General features: G+C 47.0%; 1 long non-coding RNA gene across 5 annotated transcripts in view; it reads left to right on the forward strand.

Annotated features, from left to right (window-relative positions):
• Nucleotides 1–524: 524 nt before the first annotated feature.
• Nucleotides 525–19,711, forward strand: part of LOC115599424 — a 29,125-nt gene continuing 9,938 nt past the window's right edge. Inside the window, exons 1-4 of one of the 5 annotated variants that reach the window (XR_003988409.1) lie at nucleotides 525–731; nucleotides 1,118–1,276; nucleotides 4,521–4,618; nucleotides 17,651–18,265. This is a non-coding gene — a long non-coding RNA (uncharacterized LOC115599424). Of the gene's footprint in view, nucleotides 732–1,117; nucleotides 1,277–4,520; nucleotides 4,619–17,650; nucleotides 18,266–19,711 lie in introns of those variants that run through there. The other 4 variants (XR_003988410.1, XR_003988412.1, XR_003988413.1 and 1 more) reach the window with 4 other exon arrangements.

Consider the following 19,711-nt stretch of genomic DNA (forward strand, 5'->3'; position numbering starts at 1 on the left):
CACTTTCTCACCTGGATAGCTTTGTACCAGGGGGGAAGAAATACAAAGGAAAGCAAAGGAGAGGAAACAAATAAATACAGGAGGGAGCCAAAGGTCTTCCAACATTGACAAGGTCTCCACTGCGTGTCTCCCAGCTTACCAAACATAGCCAGGGCCCCGTGAAACCTCGGGCCAACCGAGAGTAGTAAGATGAGCTCCGGCTTTATTTGGCCTTACTAAAAATAGCGGAGAGGGAGGAGGGGGGAAAAAAAAAAAAAGAAGAAAAAAAAAAAAAAGGCCGAGTCAGGACCCTGCAGGACCAGTAGTCAATGGGCTGCGAGGAGCAATTGAACTCCAAGCCCTGCCGGCAGCTCCAGCTGACAGGCTATTTTTTGCCGTGGTTGACTAAATATGGTCAGGGAGGGAAGAGCTGGAGCCGGGGCCGGCGGGCCGGCGGTGCGTGTTTGGGATGCTTCGCTGGGTATATAAGCACTGGAAAGGTGGACTCGCTTTCTGACCAGCGCTCCCTCCCTCCTCTTCCCCCCTGCCAGCCCCCTCCCCTCCCCGGGGGGTGCGTGTGCATCCCCCCCCTCCCCTCTTTTCCATCATCCTGACCCCCAACCCGGGCTGACCCCCGGGTGGGGGGGAGTGAGGAGGAGGAGGATGAAGAAGGGGGGGTTGTGGGGGTGCGCAGGCACTTGTGCAGGCGCAGCCCTTTCGCATCAAGGTGTGCTGCAATCCGGGCGGGCAAGGTTTGCTGCTCCTTAACTCCTGCTTGGCCGAGCGCGCTTGTTTCCCCCCCCCCTCCAACCCTCCCTCCCGCCCTGGTTCCCCCCGCCTCGCTATACCGCTCAGCCCCTCGCTGTACCGCGCTGCCGCCCGCCCGCTTCTCTCCCCCCCTCCCTCCTTCTTCTTCTCCTCCTCTTCCTCCTCCTCCTCCTCTCCCCGCACCGAGCCGCGCTGCAGCAGCGGGGATGGAGTTGTAGCGGTGCTGGGTGGAGGGGTGAGGGAAGGGTGGATGGGGAGGGGAGGGTTTGCCTGATGAATTTTTTTTTTTTTTTAAATTTTTTTTTTTTTTCCTCCAAGTGAGGACTAATCCCGTTCCTGGGCCTGCTCTCTTTTTCCCTTCCTGCATTAGAGATTGGCTATAAGGAGAAGGCTGACGGCTGCAGCATGAAGCGCATTATTACCTTGTGATTCCATGACCCTCCTCTATGCATCCCTAACTCTCGAAAGCTGATTCAGCTTTCAGCTAGTGCTCTGGTGAGTCCTCTGCTGCAACAGAACCTCCTAACTGGTATGTCTTTTTTTTTTTTTTTTTTTTTTTTTTTTTTTCTCCCCCTCTCTTCTGCTCCCTGCCTTGCCTTTAACCGCTACCGGCTCAGCTTGGGTTGAAATACTTTTTCTGGCCAATGTAGGACTGAGTGTGTATCCAACTTACCCGGGGACTGAAATCTGGGCTTTTGCAGCCGGCAAATGGATGTGTGTGTGTGTGTGTATGCGCCGCGTGTGTCTGGCTGTGCGGGGATGTGCTGGGCGTGTGTTTCATCGGTGCATGGGTTAGGAGACCGGAGACCTTCTCTCCCCCCCCCACCCCCCTCCCCCCCTTTTTTTTTTTTTTTTTTCTGCTGTGGCACACTCCGCATTTAAAAGAAAAAAAAAAAAACAAAACAAAAACCAAACCCTAACAAACTGCAGAGCAAGCAGTGCACTAGAATAATCCGAACTGAAATGTTAGAACTTTGACATACAACCGTTCTGCAAGGTTAAACCGGCCTTTAAATGCCTAATTCAGACACAGGCTGGCTAATGACACCTGGGGGATTGGGGCTTTATTTATTTATTTGCAACCAACTGGTGCTACGAGCTTATACCAGCCAGAGCAAAAGGGTGAAATGTAGTTAAACTTAGCCTAAGTTGCAATGATCTCAGTGCCGCGGTGATTAACTCTTCAAATGCCGACAAATGAGCGTTAATTACAGGCGAGTGGTTGGTGGGGGCGATCAGAAGGGGAATCCGAGGAGGAGAAGTTAGGTTTTCTCTGCAAAGGTTTGGAATTGAGGTTACATTTCAGGCATGACTCGACTGGTATTGCTTCTGCAGCTCAGAGTTGAGGATGGGCATTGGATTTGATGTGAGAGTGGTGAGACTTGGTCACATAATTAATTATACAGACAGCAGGACTGGGAGGTGGGTGCTGTGGTATATACTCACAGGAACACAGGTTTAGGTATGGCTTGTAGCAGGCATATGTGTATTTTACACATCTTTGTCCATAGGTATAAAAATGCTGTCTCTAAGCAGGTGTAACATATCACCCAAACACAGCCCACCTCCAGGATGTGTTTAGAGTACGGATACATGTACATGTCTGTGCCAGAGAGTGTGTGCTCAGCAGTCGTGGGTAATTGTATAGACACAAATCTGTGGTTTCTGCTGTTGGTTTAATCGTTGGGTGTCTCTTGAGCAGATGGCTGTGTCTGTGCCTCCCAAGGACTGAGCCCCCCGCCCAGCCCCTCTGCCATGGGCTGTGCTGGGGCCAGCACACGCCTCTGCCTCGGCCTCGCTGGCCTCTCCGTTCTCCAATACCCACCTCTAAATACTGTCTGTCTCCCAAAGTCCCTAAAGTTTTGCACTGCACAGCTCCCAGCCTGACTTTGCTGTGCCAGGCAGCTGTCAGCCTGGACCTCAACAGCACCTCGAGCCCGAGGCAGAGCGGAGATGTAGATACAGCACCTTGCTTCCCAGTCCTCCCACCACCCTCCCCATCTGCTGCCAGGCAATACCTCAGGCTCTTTCTTCCCTTGGCCTCTTCACTACCCAGCTCCCCATCCATTTTTCTCCCCAGAGCAGCCACAATTTCCTTGCACACATTTTGCTGCTGAGAACCAGGCCGGGAGCTCGGCGAGTGTAGGTGGGTCGAGGATATTGGCTGATGCTCAGCCACCACCACTTGCTCTTGGTGGTAGCTGCAGGCTGGAAAGCTGAGGGTGCCTCTGGCATCACCAGTAGAAGCACTGTCATACCACTGAGCTGCTCCTCTGCCAAAAGGCACAACCCTGGAAAGCATGAGCTTCCACACAGACCCTCAAAGCCACTTTCATTCTCCAGGATGAACTTTGCTGCTGTGGGGTTCTGTCACAGTCTTCAGTTTTAGTGAGGATTTAAAAGGTCATTTGTTGGTTTGTTTGGTTTTTTTTTCCTCATGTGTAGTGCTCTCTTTACTCCCTGGCAGCCACCATCCTGCTCATCTGCAGAAGTCAGGAACTGCTCAGGACAGTCTATGGCAAATGCATTTGAAGAAAGCAAAGTGGGGATGAGTTGCAGATGATTAATGGCCCAAGAAGTCCAAGAGCTGTCCCACTCTTGTCGGTCTAAAGAAAATTCAGTACCATGGAGTGCCTTGGTTGTGCAAAGCCCCCTGCCAGCACTTGGATTTTTGTTGGGTTTTCTTTTTTTTTTTTTTTTGGAGTCTTAAGCGCTCAGACCTGCCCTCACACTCCTCAGCTCTCCCTTTGCTTTAATTTCACTGCAGTCATGCATTACAATGGTGCCACAGCTCCATCTCTCTTCCCCTTCATCCAAACTAAAGGTTGAAATTTGCTTTGAAATGAGACAAAAAAAATTATGGTTACAAGGGCCAAGAAATGGAGGGGATGAGGAGGGGAGTTGTGCAGAGCCAGGACCGAGGTGTGTGCTGGTGTGGCATGAGTGGTGTAAAGCCCTTCTTGGGGACTGAGCAGGGTGGATTTCCACCCCAGCTCCACGCAGCCTTTACTTTCCAGGGGTGCTCAGAAAGTTGATAGGAAGAGGGGAAATATTTGCTCCCCACCTGGCAGCAATATTTTAAGAAAAAAAATAAATCAGGGGGCGAGCATCGATGCAATTAGATATCCCAAAGTGCTTAGTTTGCCACTTTCTAAGTTTACTAAACCCCTCTTTAAAGGGTTCATTATTAGAAGGCTGTGAGGAATGGTAAAATTCATTAAGGGGAGGGCAGGCATTCAATATTTGCCTGGGAACTGGGAGATTTGGTGGTGGGTGCAGGTGAGCTCTCCCCGCTGGCCGTGCTGAGCGTGCAGGCAGTGCCCGGGGTGACCTCCGCCGTCTCTCCCTCCCTAAATCCTCCCTATAATAGTTTCCCATTCAGCCCAGGAGGGGTTTGCAGCTCTGCCACTCGGGCCACATTGTTTGGGGGAGATTTAAAGCTCAGTGAGGCTGCCAGGAGGCGAGGGAGAGGGGCAGAGGCAGCGGCCACAGGCGAGGCTGAGCCCCACGGGGGCACCAGGAGGTGTGCACGGGTGTGCATCCCACGGGGGCTGTGGGAAGCACTCGGAAAAAGACTTTGGCTCCAGCTCCCAGCACCTGCCTTTGGCTGCCTTTTATGTTGCATAGCTGCAGGTGTCTCCCCAATAACCCTGAAGCTGGTGTGGAGCTCAGCTGGATGGCTTGTAAGAAGCAATTCTGAATTTTTTTTATATTTTATTTTGGGTTTTTTTTTTTTTTCTTGTTTTTTTTTTTTTTTTTTTAATGCCCTGAAGTCCCCGAAAGGCTTGTGCTATCTTTTGGGGTTTGCTTATCTGCGAGGTAGTGTCTCAGTCCCAGTGACCAGCAGAGGAAAAATCATTGGATTCTCTAGGTAAGACTCTTTCTTCTTCCTATGCTTTAATCTCTGCTTACGGATGAAAGCAATTGCTTGTCTGAAGCTGATGAGTTTTTGTACTCGGGCAAATGGAGCAGTGTTTCCTGGTGTCAGTTTGTAAATCAGTAGCTGGCCATTTGATTTTTGGCTTTCTGAAAGCAAATTGGCTTTTTTTGTTTCCAAATCACAGGATGGAGGCAATGGGGAAAGAATACACATGTAACTTTCTCCCACATGGCTTTGTCTGAGATGAGATCTCCGTGCATCCAAAGCAAATCCCTTCCACTCAACTGCATTCGGGTGGTTTCCAGTCTGAAAGTTTACAATTTGGAATGAAACCCCGACTTTTGAGATGGAGTGGCAGGGTTGGCTTTTTGCTCTCTGCCTTTTTATGTGACAAAGAGCCCCTGCTAGGGCAGGCACCCGACCTCTGCTGCTTTGTATCCTGTGAATTATCCAGTTCCTTTTCCCAGGGACCAAAATCCATCACCTGCCTAGGGCAAAGCCAGGGATTACCAGGGAGGAGAGGAGCTGGGGGACTTGTGTGTGTGTGTGTGTGTGAGCACATGGGCTGGGCAGGAGGAAAGTCTGGTGGTTTAAACTGAGCCGTAAGTCACTCTTAGGATGTAAATTGTAAATCAGGGCAATTTTTCCTCCTGTGACCCTATAAATGCGCATATTGAAACTACCTGCTTGAGAAACATACTTCTTTATATGCCCATATGAACCTGGCAAGCTATGGAATGTAAAGAAGTATGTATTTCAGGTGGGAACCTTTCTCAGAGGAGCAATGTGTGACTCCAGGCAAAGTGGGGGGGAGAAAACCAGACAGATTATTTTATTTTTCTCGGGTTTTTTTCTTTTTTTTTCTTTTTTTTCCTTTTTTTTTTTTAACTGCCTGACCTGGCAGACTGACTGGGGAGTCAATTGGTGATCTTGTTCCAGCGCGTGTATTGTTCTGTCACTTTGCCTGTGTCAGCAGGTGGAAATGCTCATCAGGACATTAAATATTCAATATGCTGACTGCGGCATGGGCTTTGAAAGGCGATGCCAGAGGAAAGCTGGCCGTCCACTCCTGGGTTTTAACAGGGATGCAGGCCAAGAGCTCCTTTTTCCTGCTTCCCCATCAACCCTTTCTTCCCCCCCAGAACAAGGCTGGGTAGCAAACAGAGCTGGTTGATCTTTACATCTAGGAAAGACAAAGAGAGATGGAAGGGGGGGAGGAAGGAGAGAGAGAAAAAAAAGATCCAACAGTTGTGATCCAACCCCGTGCAGGGTTTTTGCTTTAAATTCATGTGCAAACTCTGCTTTTTTAATCTTCCCCACGTTCAAACTTTCTGTGTTTAAATCTGGGGAGAGGGAGATCTTGTTGGTGTGACAAGCTGTCAGGTTGGCCGATCACAGCTAAAGGCAGAGGAGTGCTCTGAATACAGGGGTCTTATTTCCCTAAGGAAAAGAAGAAAATCAGCTCCTTTAACTCTGGAAGCCTTGACTGGCTTTCACTTTTCCTTTTTAATCTTTTCCAATGTAAAATAGTTGGCTCTTCTTCCAGGGTGCTGTAATGATGAGGCAAGATGAATGAAAACAGGGGTTTAAATACAAGTAAAATGTTCTGCTTAGGTGGAAGTTTCATCTGAGGGTTTTGAGCTTCCAGCCCCAAAACATCCTCACACTTCTGCCATGTCTGGAATATCAGGCAAAGCCAAACTCCTCAGAAAGCTGCTGCCCAGCTATTCAAACAGCTGAGAGCAATATTTTGCCATTCAGTGGTGCCCCTGCTGTCGTCACACCCCTCTTTGTTTGGCTGGCAGGCTCCTAAGGAATGGTTTTGGGGGTGGGATGCTCTGGCATCCTGCTCTGGGGTTCATTAAGCCCTCCCTGTCACAGAACCTTCATCCACAGAGAGCAGGAGAGAGGAGGAGGTTGGATTTTGAGGAGTTTTTTTGTCTGCCTCTAGTTGTGTTGAGCACCGTCCTCACTTGTTAGACGTATGCCAAAGGGGGCTGCCCTGTAAGAGCTTTTATTTCAGTTTAAAATAAAATACCATGGCTGATGGAAGTGTGGGGAGTGCAGAGCCCTCTCCTAGCAGAGGTGGAGCTTTTTCCTTGCCTGGTGCCTTTGGGAAGGCCAAGTTTGTGCTGGAGTTTGGCTGGCTTGCACATCATCCCCTCTGCACTTCAGGATGCTCTGAGTGTGCTGGGCCAGGGCTTTCCTGGCTGGCCAGGGCTGGGTCCCATGGGGATGCAGGGATGGGGCATCCCCAAGCTTCAGGACCCCCAGCAGCCCCCCTGCACGGGGAGGGTCCCCACGAGGGGGGGTCCTGTGGGTGTCCAGCCCTGTTTTGGGGTCAGGTTTAAATCTGAAGCTGGGGGATGCCGGGAAAGGAGCTGAGCCCCAGCAGGAAAGTGCTGGTGCCCAAGAGGGGATGTAAGGGGATGTAGCTCCACTCGCTTGTAAATCATCCATGTTAGCTTGAGTCTTTGGATGAAAAATGAGGACAACTGTCACCATTCTGGATGTAACATAGAATTATAGGTTATCTATAATTTATTTATAAAGTTTCCCTCCTTTCCTTGCTGACCCTTTGCCCCAACTCTTCTTTTCCGTCTCTTTCCTCCTTTCTTTTCCTACTTCTTTTCTCTTTCTTATTTTTTTTTTCATTTTTCTTTCTTTTCTTTCTTTTTTTCCTTCTTTTCTTCTTTTTTCCATTTTCTTTTTCCTTTTCTCTTATTTTCTTTTCTCTTTTTTCTCTTTTCACTTTTCACGTTTCTCTTTTCACTTTTCTCCTTTCACTTTTCTCTTTTCTTTTTCCTCTTATTTTTTCTTTTTATTTTCCCCTGTTTTCTCTCTTTTTAATTTTTTTCTTTTTCCTTTTCACTCTTTGTTCCTCTCTTTTCCTTTTTACTTTCTTCTTCCCACTTTCCCTCCTTCCCTTTCTTTCCCCACCTCCTGTGCCACTGTACATTATGAAGGTGCTTGTGGGCTGATTTACAGTAGATACCTGCATTCCTAATGCAATTTTTATCTCCTTCCCCCACCTCACTGAATTAATACGCTTGTTAATCACATGAAATTGCTAACTTTAGGAAGTCACTAAGTGCTCAGATTTATTTTTTTATGTAAATATTTTCAAAGGCATAATTCTGAGCGCGTCTGTCTGGCAGCAGGGGAGTGGAGGTGGCAGGGGAGGCTTTGCCATGACACATATCCCGAGGGACCTGGGTTTGGGTGATGTTAAAGCCCAAATGGGGTGTCTGTGTGTGCCCCCCTGAGCCACAGCAACCTCTCACTGGAAGCAGATGTTGGGTGCAGGCCTTCAGCAACCAGGTTGTACTGGTTTCAGCGTGGGGGCAGCTGCTCTTCCCTTTTACACCTCCTGGGATTAAACCCATGGCTGATTTCCTTCACTAGGTCCAGGCTATTTGGTAGCTGAAATTAAACCACTTTTTTTGCTCTTTATAAACTGGTGAGCATCTCCCAGCCTTGGGTCCCATCTCAGGAAAGCTGTGAGGAGCATCAGTGCTGGACCCGTGGCCAAGCAGTAGCTGGGGATGCTCAGGGTGCCCCCATCCATCCTGCAAACCCAGGACTGAGCGGTGCCGGGTGCTGAAAGAGGAGCTTTGAGAATCCTAAAAGCCACAAATCCAGCAGACCAAATTAGTTAAATTTTTCTCTTCTATGCCTCACAAAACCCAGCCGTTCTTCAGATGAATTCTCGGCGTGTGAGCGGAACCAGGGGCAGGTAGAAGATGGATATTTTGCACATGCACATGAGAGCACAGGGAGGAATTTGTGCCATGCGGATTTCCCTGGCGAGTTTTTCCTTTTTTTCCCATTTTGTGTGTTTGCTCTGTTGATGAGCTATTATTACAGTTGTTACTATTACTTAATATTAGAAGACAGGTGGTGCCATAAATTCCAGCCCGCTCTTTCGGACAAAAAAAAAAGAAAAAAAAAAGGGTGGGGGGGAGGCCTATGTTTGCAATTCAAGTTTAATAGTGCATTCATCAAGAGCAATAAAGCATTTTATTGCACAAGTATTTCAAGGGATGTGCTGGCCCTGGTAAAAGCATCAGTAAAGGGGTGCATCAGCAATCTCATTTAAAACTGTCGACCCAACGTGAAAAATGTTGCGTTGAAGAATAAACTGCTATTAAGCATGATTAGATTGACCTGCAGGACAGATATTTTAGCTGCAGCAGCACAAGTCGATCAAAGTGAGCATCGCTTAGATGGCAAAAAAAAAAAAAAAAAAAAAAAAAAAAAAAATTTTTTTTAATGCCCTAAATTAAAACCGAAAGAACAACCTGAGAATATTTAGGACCAGGGAGTGAGTTTGGGGGTAAAGCTGTGTGTGCTCTCAGTTCGAAGCGGTTTGGAAAGGTAGGGGAAAGAGGGGGGGAAATGTATTAATTGCTGCCCCTTTAGCATACATTGGAAGTACGTTACTCAGATCAACCAATCAAAAAAGAAATTGTGCTGACTCAGCACTTGGGCTAGTCTGCACGTCCGATTGCAGAAGAGATCAGCACTGCACTGCAGTATCTTTCCCTGCCTTTGACACCAGCCTAGCTGGGCAGGGCTTCCCTTGTGCTTCCCAGGACTGGTTTAGGCCAAGAGCAAGAGAAGGCCCTGAAGAGAGGAGGAGAGACTCAAGGTTGCACGAGCCTGGAGCTGCTAATGAGCCTTTTTAGTCGGGAGGGAAGAGCTCCCATGCTAGGTCTGCCCTGCCAGCTGCAAGCGGAATGAATTGCTTGGGAATATATCTATTTTTAAAGACTTTCACCACATCTTGCACTTAGCAGTGACTGTGGGTGAGGGGGTGGTGTGTTCCTCCTTGCAAGAGAAATATCCTCGCTCCTTAGCTCAAATCCCTCCTCTGCAAGCCCAGGGCTGGTTTCAGTGTGTGGAGATGGCACCTCTAATGTTTGCTGTTTGACCCTCAAGTTGCTCTTGACCTCAGCCAAGTGGGCAGTGATGCTGGGAGATGCTCTCCCAGCCCAGTGCCCCAAGGATGGGAGCCCACCGTTGGCTTGCAGATGAGTTCTTTATCTCCCCTGCCTCAGTTTCCCTCCGAGGCAGAGTTGATGCTTGCTGTGGTGTTGCTAAAGCTGTTGCTCATAGCATGAGGTTCAAACTAGAGGAGGCCAAGGCAGGTTGATGCAGCTCCCCAAGGATGAGCTCCTCCTGGTCTTGCAAGGACTTCCCAGCTCAGGTGTTTGTGTGCACAGTGGTGCCAGGCACGTGTTTCGGGGAGACAGCCCAGCTGGACTGTACCCCCCTTCTGCCCTCCTGTCCAGCTGTAAAGATCATCTCTGAGTGGATGCAGGGTGTGAAGTGCCAGGGCTGGATCTCAGCAGGGACCTGTGGCTGCCTGAGGGACACCTGAGCTGGGCAATGGGCTCATGGGATGCTCAAACACTGCGCCCCAGGGTGCTCCAAACCAGCAACATGCATCCTCACAGGAGTTGGTATTTTGGTCAAGTGGTTTGTACAGAGGAGCAGTGGCTGAGGAGGATATCCCTGTGCAGATGGGGAAGGCTTTCGGGCACAGATATGTCTGGAAGAAAGCAGAATTTAACAGGGCAAGGTTTTAGGTGGAGCGGTCGCTGGTGGTGCTCGAGGGAGAAGCTGGGGCTGGGGAGAAGCAGGGTGGCTGACATCTTCAACAGGCACATGGGGTTTTTTTGTTTGTTTCTGTTGTGTTTGGGGTTTTTTTTGTTTGTTTGTTAGTTGCTTGTTTGGAGTTTATTTTTGTTTCATTTGGGTTGCATTTTGGTGCTTGAGGGAGAAGCTACAGGCTGGGGCTGGGGAGAAGCAGGGTGGCTGACAGCTTCAACAGACACGTTTGTTTGTTTGTTTTTGTTGTGTTGGGGGTTTTTTTGTTTGTTTGTTGCTTTTTTTGGGTTTTTTTTTGTTTGTTTGTGTGGTTTTTTGGTGCATTTTGAGTTGTTTTTTCCCCACTTATTCTTTCCATGCAGAACAGGGCCTCACCATGCCCAGATATGGCCCTGGCTGGGACCTGGGCCTCTGGCTAAAAAAGCCCTGGGTAGATTGAAGAGCCCAGAGAGGGGGACTGGGGAACAACTGCTATAAATAGTGCTCATTCTCAGCTGCCCTTCTGGTGGGACCGGATTAGGTGGCATCTGGGCAGCCAAGAGGCGTGGGGCTCGTGACCACCGACCACAGAAGTCACCCAGCAGCTGTAAGGACAGGAGCCAGCAAAGCCCTTACATAGGCAAGTCAACCCTGGCATTTGGGGAGCTGGAGAAAGCTGCCTGGGGCAGGAATCTGGTGACCTAAGAGCAATTGAGAATAAAGTTCACCCTGACATCAGGGGGAATGATTCCAATCTCAGAAGTGACCCCGTGGCAGAGGCAGGACGTGGCCTTCAGCTGCTGAAGCTGCTTGGTGGAACAGAAAGAAGGTGTAGGAAGATCTTCCTGTGATGAAGAGGCTGGTGTCTCCTTCTGTGATGCAGTGGGTTAATTTGCTGGCAGTGAGATTATTGGAAGCTCTGATTTAATGTTTCTGTTTGCTTGGAGTAAACAAATTAACAAACAAACAAACAAAAAACCCAAACAAAACAAAACAACAACAACAAAAAAACCCCAAACCTAAGTCTTAATAATTTAAGGCACCAATTTGATTAAGGCTGGTAGAAAATAATAACTTTCATGCAGTGATTTTACTCCTAACTATGCAGAAAGTGCACAGTGGGCTCAGGTGATGTCCCCATGGATGCAATATCCTGGGCTCCCTGGGTATGAAGGGCACAGGAGGGTGCATGCAGGTGCAGGAGCCTGATCCAGCTCCTGTAACAGCAGTGGAAAGATCTGTGTTTTGTTTGAATTAAGCTCAGCCTTGAGTATCTGAAGAGAAAACGTGGATCAGGGAATGGGGATGGTTTGGCCTTGTGGAGGAGATGGCTCTGCAGGCAGTTCCCAGCGGGGATGTCCTGAAACATCTGCAATGGGGGTTGGGGTTAAAAAGCAGGTAGTGATGCTGTGGTTGGTTCTTGAGCAGGTCTGATGTGGGATAGGGTCAAGGATTCGTGGCAGAGTGGGGCAGGCTGGGTGAGGAGGGGGTTTCTGGCCAGGCTTTGTCCATTCCCTTCCTCACCCATGTCAGGGCTCGGATGCAGAGAGCACTGCACCACCTTCCTTTCCTTAACTGAAGCCAGCTTTGCCCTAAAACCTTATCTTTGAGACAATAAGATGCACTGGCTAAAACCTATTGTGCCTTTTTTTTTTTGCAAAGACCAGCAAAAGCCCCCCATGTGCTGTCCCCCCCCTTGTCCTCTGTGCTCATTTGGCCTATTTGAAGATGAATTTATTCCTGGGAAGGTCCCCATCAATTTGCCTTGCTCTTTTGTTGACAAGCTTATTAAAAACCTGGGTGACTACATGTTAAACTTTTATCAGTGTCAAGGAAGAACACATCCTTTGAGCAGCCACAAAAGTTATGGATTGGGTCTTAACGTTCCTTGTTGCACTGTTCAGCTGAGTCAGCGTAACAAATAAAAGCTGCCACTTCCTTTTTTTCCCCTTTCTTGGGAGACAGCTCTCTTAACATTGTAGGTAATAGTGTCCAATAATGAAAAAAAAAAAGGTTTCAGGTCTGGGTAAACATGAGCTTTTTCTTTGTGTGTGTGTGTGTGTCCAGCTCGAAGTCTTTAATAATTTGATTTCTTAACACAGGAATAAAATATGAACCCTGAAGTTATTGCTTCGTAGCTCTGAGCCAATAGTTTTGCTAAAATAACTGCTGCTTTATAGTGTTTATAAAAAAAAAAATAGCCCCCAAATTCATAAGGTTTGTTGTACCAAAAGTGATGTGCTCCCATCCACTGCAAAGGCAGGAAGGGCTTGGGATGATGCTCAGTTGGGGATGTGCCTTTTGTGCTGCTGCAGTGTGGGATCTTTGCTCTTCTTCTATAGTCATAAGATGAAACAAAGAGGAGGCCAATATGTTGCACCAAAGATGTTAAAAATAAAGTGTTAGAATCACATAACCTAGTTCCCATTTTTGTTGTGCAGCTGAGTTTTTAGGAGTTGAAAGAAGCCCAAGAAATTATCAGCGAGAAGGGGATTGAACGGCTTCAACAGACAGGCAGGGAAAAAAAAAAAAAGGGAATATCCACGGGACTGAGCTGCAATTCTTAAACTCCACTGGATGAATAAATAACTGTCCCCAAACAGCATCTTTCTCTGCCTGTCACCGTGTCCAAGGATTTTTTAGTTCTTAAACAGGTTTGCTGGCATAATTTGTCAAGTCCAACAGGGAGGTTCCTGTGTGACAGAGGATCATTTTTCACCACGCACAGCGTGGCACCAAAGCAGTCCTGCAGGCTCTGAGCAACTCCATAATTAGATAAGAGTTAAGGGACAGGAATTAGATGGATCATCATTCCCCCTCTAGGATCCAGCAGAGTCAGGCTCTGGCCATCCCATACCTTGCCGAAAGCAGGCAGGGAGCATTCTGGACAAATATGTCCTCCTCCAGGAGTTTATCTACAATGCCATTTGCTCCAATTATAACTAATTGGACACATATTGCATTTTCATAGCATCTAATTTTCTATTGATTTTAACGGGGCTGCTGGTGTTTTGTACTATTAAGTGGTATCTCCTATCAGTTGCTGTTTAAAAATGCTGAGTACACTCCCCTGTATGGAATTATGCAGTCAGCAGATGTTTTAAAACCTTTTTAATTGTTTGGTCCATAAAATGCACAAACTGTATTAGGGAACGGCTTTGTTCTCTTTTGAGTGGCTGAGTTGAAAAAAAAAAAAAAAAAAAAAGAAAAAAGACAAAATATCCAACCCCACAGCTATTTCCACTGTTGGTTTCAGCTCCCAGAGAGCTGCTTGGAGCCTCCCATTCTGCAGGAGCAGCTCTTGAGGGTCCATTTCTGTCCCACCTGGAGCCAGGACATTTGCAGCTCCATCCAGGTATTAGTGCTCTGCACTGCCAGAGAAGATCAATGCTTCAAATAGGACTTTTTTTTAAATTTTTCACAAGAAACCTAGGTCCAAAATTTGGGTTAATGCAGATACTCTGTATAAGAGTCAAGATTTTTTAGAAAGTCGCTGTCAGCTTTCTAACTAAGGGATAAGGTGATAATTGTAGGTTTCGGGACCTTATTCTCTGGCATGGGTATGGCCACGTAGCTCAACAATACATCCAAATAAAACCAGGCTATCAAATTAGCCACTGCACTTCAGAACATCCTCAGTGAAGCAGGATGAAGGCAATAGTCCTCTGTTCAGCATCATTTAAAGAAGATTTAAAAGAGAGATTGAGGGGAGGACCGGCAAGGTGGGCTGGCAAAAAGCTTTTCCAGAAGTGCACAGTGGATCGTTGGATCCTGGATATTGGATAATGTCATTAATGGCAGAGAAGGCAGGGAAAAGGTGATGGAAAATATGCCACGGGGCAGCTGCATTCCTCCCAGGCTGCCAAGGAGTTTGCCACGAGTGCTTTGCTTTTTTCCAGCCATTAGCAAGAGCTGCGTGGTGTCTGCGGGAGACAGGTGAGTTCATGGGGGTGTGTAAATTAAATAGACACTTTATTAAGTTCAGGTAATAGTTTGGGTTTGAAAGACTGAGTGGCTACTGCAATGTCAGCAGCTACTTCAGAGCACAAAGGAACTGAGTGCTTTTTAATTAAGTCAAATAAAATCCAAGCAGAAGACTCCCGAGCCTCATCCGGAGTCTACTTTTTGGGTTGAGTAGCTATAATTTTAGAAATGCTAATAAAACACAGTCCACTTTTTCCCTGTCATAATATAAGTCAAATTAATATTTGATGTCTGTAAGGAAAAGGATAGAAGGGGGAGGTTGTATTTTCTGGTTTACAAATGGCAAATTGTGCAGGATACAGCAACTGTGGCATTGATTTAAGCATCCTTGCAAAGACACCGTGCAGTAAAGTTGAATCATCTGCAGTACAAGGATGTCTATTTGGTGAAAAAAAATAGCAAACTGGGAGAGTAGACATTTTCCTGTATTATCAAAAGCCACTTAATTTTGGGGAAATTTCCTCCGATTTAGTAACGTCTGGATGGAAATCAAATAACACATTAGCTTGAGGAAAGGGGGAAAAAAACCCTTCCCAAGCTAATTACAAAGGGAATGTGCACTTCATTAAGATAAAGCTGTAGGAAATCAATGTTCTGTATTGTTGTTTTTTCCTTTTGATTGGATTTTAGGATGATAAATTGTTAATGCATTTGATCTAAAAATGATTTGTTTATTCAGATGAAGAGCAACAGTACTTTGTCTCATTTGGCCTTTTAGCTTATAATGATAATGGCTTTGAGGGATGCTCATTTCTCAAAAGAGTATTGGACTGGAACAGGCAGGAGATTTCTGGACTCAGAAGGATGGGCCCTATGCAAGGGTTGGTTGTAGGCTAATTCTATTGCATGTTGAATCTTCTGCTTCATTAGGAATATCGATAAATGCTGATAAATTCTTTGACTTTTCCCTACTGTCTATAACACATCTTTATTAGGATGGTGAGGATAAAGTGGAAGGGTCTTCAATAGATCAGAACCTCTTATGTTGCCTACTGCTGATCCTACTTGCCATGGCAGTGGTTTGATAATGAGGGGATTTTGCCTGTTCTCTTGCCTCTAATCACTGCCAATGAAGCTGAAACTCAGGCCAGAAGCAAACCAGAGGCACTAAGTAATGGTGGGCAGAGAAAAGTGATGCCCAGGTTTATTTTTTTTTACTTTGGCTTTAAATTTCCTCTAACAAGTGTTTCTTATCAGTGTGCCCATGGCTCTTCAGGGCCACCCTGCAGCGTGTGGGGACTTGACCCAGCTTGGGGATGGACAGGTCTGGTGGGCAGGCAGGGCTTGGAGCTTTGTCCTGCCTGTGGTGGCACCAATCCTGGCACCCAGGATGGAGAGGACAGAAAGGAACTTTCCAAAAGTCTGGCTTCACTTTGGACAGGAAACCTAAATTTGGTGCTGTTGGGTGGTTTTTGTGGTGTGTAGCAGACTGCTCATGCAGCACCAGGTAGGTAGGAAGGGACAGGCACCCCAAGCCCTGCTTGGCTGTTGAGGATGAGCAGAGCTCTGCTCTCTGATCCTGGCAGCACCAGGCAGGCAGAGGTGAGCCCTGGACCCCCCATTTCAGGGGATGAGCACCAACAGCTCACAGGAGAGAGCAAGAGCTTCAGCAAAGCTTTGTGCACATCTCAGAGAAGCCTCTGTAGTTCACCCAACCCATACCCAGGTGGCTCATACAACCTCAGACCCCATCCTGGGGAGGCTCCAAACGCTGGGGCGTTGCAGGTCTCTCCAGCTGATAACATGGGCTGTTCTTTATTGGCTGCTGGGAAAGCCTCAGCACCAGAGAGACATCATTAGTTTTGATTAATGGCATCCAGAGGAGAGAAAAACTAATTTTCTAAAAAGGAAAACCTCACCCATAACTCACTGCTGAGAATTTAAACAAAATGTTACAGGACATCCGTGCTGGTTTCAGAGGTGTTCCTGAGCATGCTCCAAAACAAAGCAGGTTGGGGGGGGAATGAAGACAGCACCTGGTGGAGGATGCTTGGTGTCACCTCTGCACCCTTGTCCCCCAGTGCTGCTTTCAAATGGCTCTCCCCATATCCCTGGAACCAGGGCAGAGGAAACATTCCTGGGGAGCAGAGCATGTTTTAAGTGTGTGGTGGTGATGCTCAGGCAGCTTGGTGTCTGCTAACCCAAAATCTGAGTGTCCACCAGGCTCAGCACAGCATTGGTCACCCATGGCACATCCACCTGCCCCCAATCACCAGTAAATAATTACTTTTCTTTGCCTCCTGTAAGTCACCAAAGGATGAATTTAATACTTCCATGTCTTCACTGTCTTAAGTTTCCATATAGTTCCTTGGCTTGATTGTCTTCTGAAAAGGTACCTAGAGATAACTCGATTAAATTAATTGTAAAGCTCTTTTTAAAAAGCTATTCTCTCTCTTTCCCTCTCTCTCTCTCTGTGTATTTATAGGCAGCTTAGAGTAATGGGCTTGGGCAGTTAAGTGATCTGCAGTTCTCACTGTTACAGTGCAAAGCTTGGATTTCTTGGGGAGCTCCAAGGCTGGCCCACCCACCATATTCCTGCCTGCAGGAATTGTAAAGGCAGGTGCTTTTCCCTAGGATCAGCTTGCAGCGTGGTGGGCTGGGAGAAAGAGGGGGGGAAAAGTCACCTTTGCCTTCTGACGCATATAAATTCTTTAAATAGGTTATGCACATGGCAATGTGCAATATCTGTGCGTGGCTCTGGGTTAAGAAGGAAAGGACTTTATTGGCTCCCTCTGCAGAGATGATCGGAGCTGCTGTGATTTTAAAATTTGATTTACTGAGTTATTTTTAGCAGGGGGGTGGTCACGCTGCAGCCGGGCTCTCCAGGAGAAATCAACTCCCCAGCTCTGCAACATGAACCATGGGGCAAGTGGCTTGGGTAGGGCTGCCTGGCAGGGGCTCACGTTCCTCCCTTTGGGGGACAAATTGCCTGATTAGGAGATTTCAAGAAAGAAAAACCATTTTTCCCTCCCCCCCCCGGTTTCTCCCTCTTTTTTTTTTTTCTTTTCCACCTCTTTCTGGTTGGTTTCTGGTGATGGCAAATGCAACCATTGCTTGTCTCAGGCAGATCTTAAAGCTGCTGAGTTTAATGCCAGATGAGAAAACATGGGGAGCTTTGCAGGGAAGCAAAGGCTGCTAAAGTCTAAGGAAGATTTCAGGTATTTCAGCCAAATTACTTGGCCAGAGGTTGGGCTGGTGGTAGCAAAGGACACTTCTGCTTTCCCCACTGCTGCATGTTAGGTGGCACTTCAGAGACCAAAACACAGGGCATGGAGGATGGCACTGAATGAGGAGGCAGCAATTAAAATATCTGGATTAAGCAGTAGTCTTTGCTTATGTCACACTGTAATAGCAACCCAGCTCTCCAAATACAGAGCAAAATATCAGGTTTTAAAATGCTCCAGACTGGTGGTTACCAGTTCCACTGCTATTAATCTTCCTCTTTAGATCAGACCTGCTCTTCAGCTGTAGCCACTAAGAAGCTTAAATAAATCCCAATTGCCTCAAAGTGAAGCCATTTGAACCACCTCAGCATCAGGCAGCAAGTTCAGAAGAGGTCCAGGAGGCCAGGAAAGACCCTGAGGAATTCCCCTCTTTGCTGGTCACAGCCAGCGAGGCCAAATGCTTTGCTAAAGCTGGTAAAATGGAACCAAATCAACTGTTCAATGGATTTGGTCCCCTTCAACCAGCTGTAGCTGTGCATTGATCTCTCAGATGCACCTTGGAGGATAAAACACTCGGATGGGACAGAGACAACTCAAGTAGCAGAAGACAAATGGCCACGTGAGAGCTGCCAATAAGGAAATCTTGATGACTGGCATCTGCAGATCTATCACCCAGGCTCTGAGCTGGTGGGCTGAGCCCGAGTCATTATGTGGTTGCCAGTCAACTCTGCCTTCTGGAGACCCCTGGAGATTGATCTCTCTATCATCTTCCTCTATTGATCTCGGCTGCAAAGTCAGGAGGGTGCAGTTCAGCTGTAGCTTCTGTGCATTCCCTTTTGTATTTGCTCATGCCCAGTGTCTCATCTACTGCAATGAAGAATAAAAGTTTTGGTCTGAAGTTCCTTCCTTGTGTTTTGTACCATGCGCCAAGCTGCTTCTTTCCTGGGTGAAGAACTGGGGAGTTACAGGGCAAGGAATGAGCTGGGAATATCAGCTGCTTCCCAACTGCCCCAGACTGCAATATCCACAGCCTGCATTGGCCAGCAATGACTTTCTCTTGGAGAGGTAAAAGCTCTGCCCCTTAAAAAGGGTCCCTGGTGAGATTTTGTCCACCTGAAAGATTTGTCAAGTGTCTCTGCTAGTCTGGTCATTAGCAGCACTGATGGAATTAAAGAATATCACTCACTTCCCCATGTAATAATGATTGGTGGGAAAGTAAGCTGGGCGTCATCTTTTCCCAGCCATCATAAATCTATAGGACTATCACAAGCCATGAATATTGCTGGTATAATGAGCCATTTGGATGCAAAAGTCTGATGTGAGATTATTCAAGCCTTTCTTTTTTTAAGGACACCTGGCCCAAGTTAACCCCTGGCATGAGAAAGTGCAGAGATTTGTCTCTTTTCACACGCCAGAAATTTGGTTCACTTGATTCCACATCTCTGGTTCTTTAGGTACCATTTAAGTGTTCTTACTAGGGCCAAGGCTATTCATGTGCTTTAAGATAAGGAGCTATTTGCTTGATCCAAGGCTTGCCATGCATCTAATATTTATGTCATTGAGTATTTAAAAGGCAGAGACATCAAGAGCAATGTTCCTGCAGGAATACCAATCCTCAGCCAAAAGGAAAATGGTCCTTGCCCACTTCTGTTACCTCATTCTTCTGCACTCTTAACAGTGCCTGAACATCCACTCTGCAATGCTACTGAAGTCTGCATGGGTGGATCTGTTTCCGTGTGCTGCCATTAGATCAGACACCTACCTGGTATTTCTGCTTGACAGCAAGTTGGGGTTGAAGAGCACGCGTGGAACGGAGAGCTCAGGGCTCCAGCTCTCTCCTTCAGGATGCAGTGAGCAATTCTCACACTGAAAAACCTGCTGAGATGTCAAAACTTCACTAAATGGCAGTCATGCCCCTATAGCTGCTGACAGTGAACCCTCTTCCATGGTGAAACCTTTGCTGGAGCCCAGATCTGTGCACCAGGGATGGCAGGAGCTCTTGGGAAGATGTAGGCACTGGGTTCTTTCTTCCCTTTCTGTGGTTTACCAGCACAGGAGTGTAAATCAGGAAGGAGAAGCAGCTTTATCAGGGCTAATCAGAAATACTTCCTGATTTTTGATTTTTTTATTTTCAACATGCAAAAGTGGGAAGCAATAGATGAACTCTTGGAGAAGGATGCTTTCCTCCATGGCACTGGTGGCATTTCTTGAAAACACATACAAGAAATTACTGATTGATTTCTTTAGTTATTTTCGCAACTGCAGCTTCCTTCTAAACACCCAACGATGTATCCAAAAGGGCTTTGATGTGACCTAAGAGACCCAAACCTTTGCAATATGCTTG

The sequence above is a fragment of the Calypte anna genome, chromosome 20, assembly GCF_003957555.1.
Source record: "Calypte anna isolate BGI_N300 chromosome 20, bCalAnn1_v1.p, whole genome shotgun sequence".
NCBI lineage: Eukaryota > Metazoa > Chordata > Aves > Apodiformes > Trochilidae > Calypte > Calypte anna.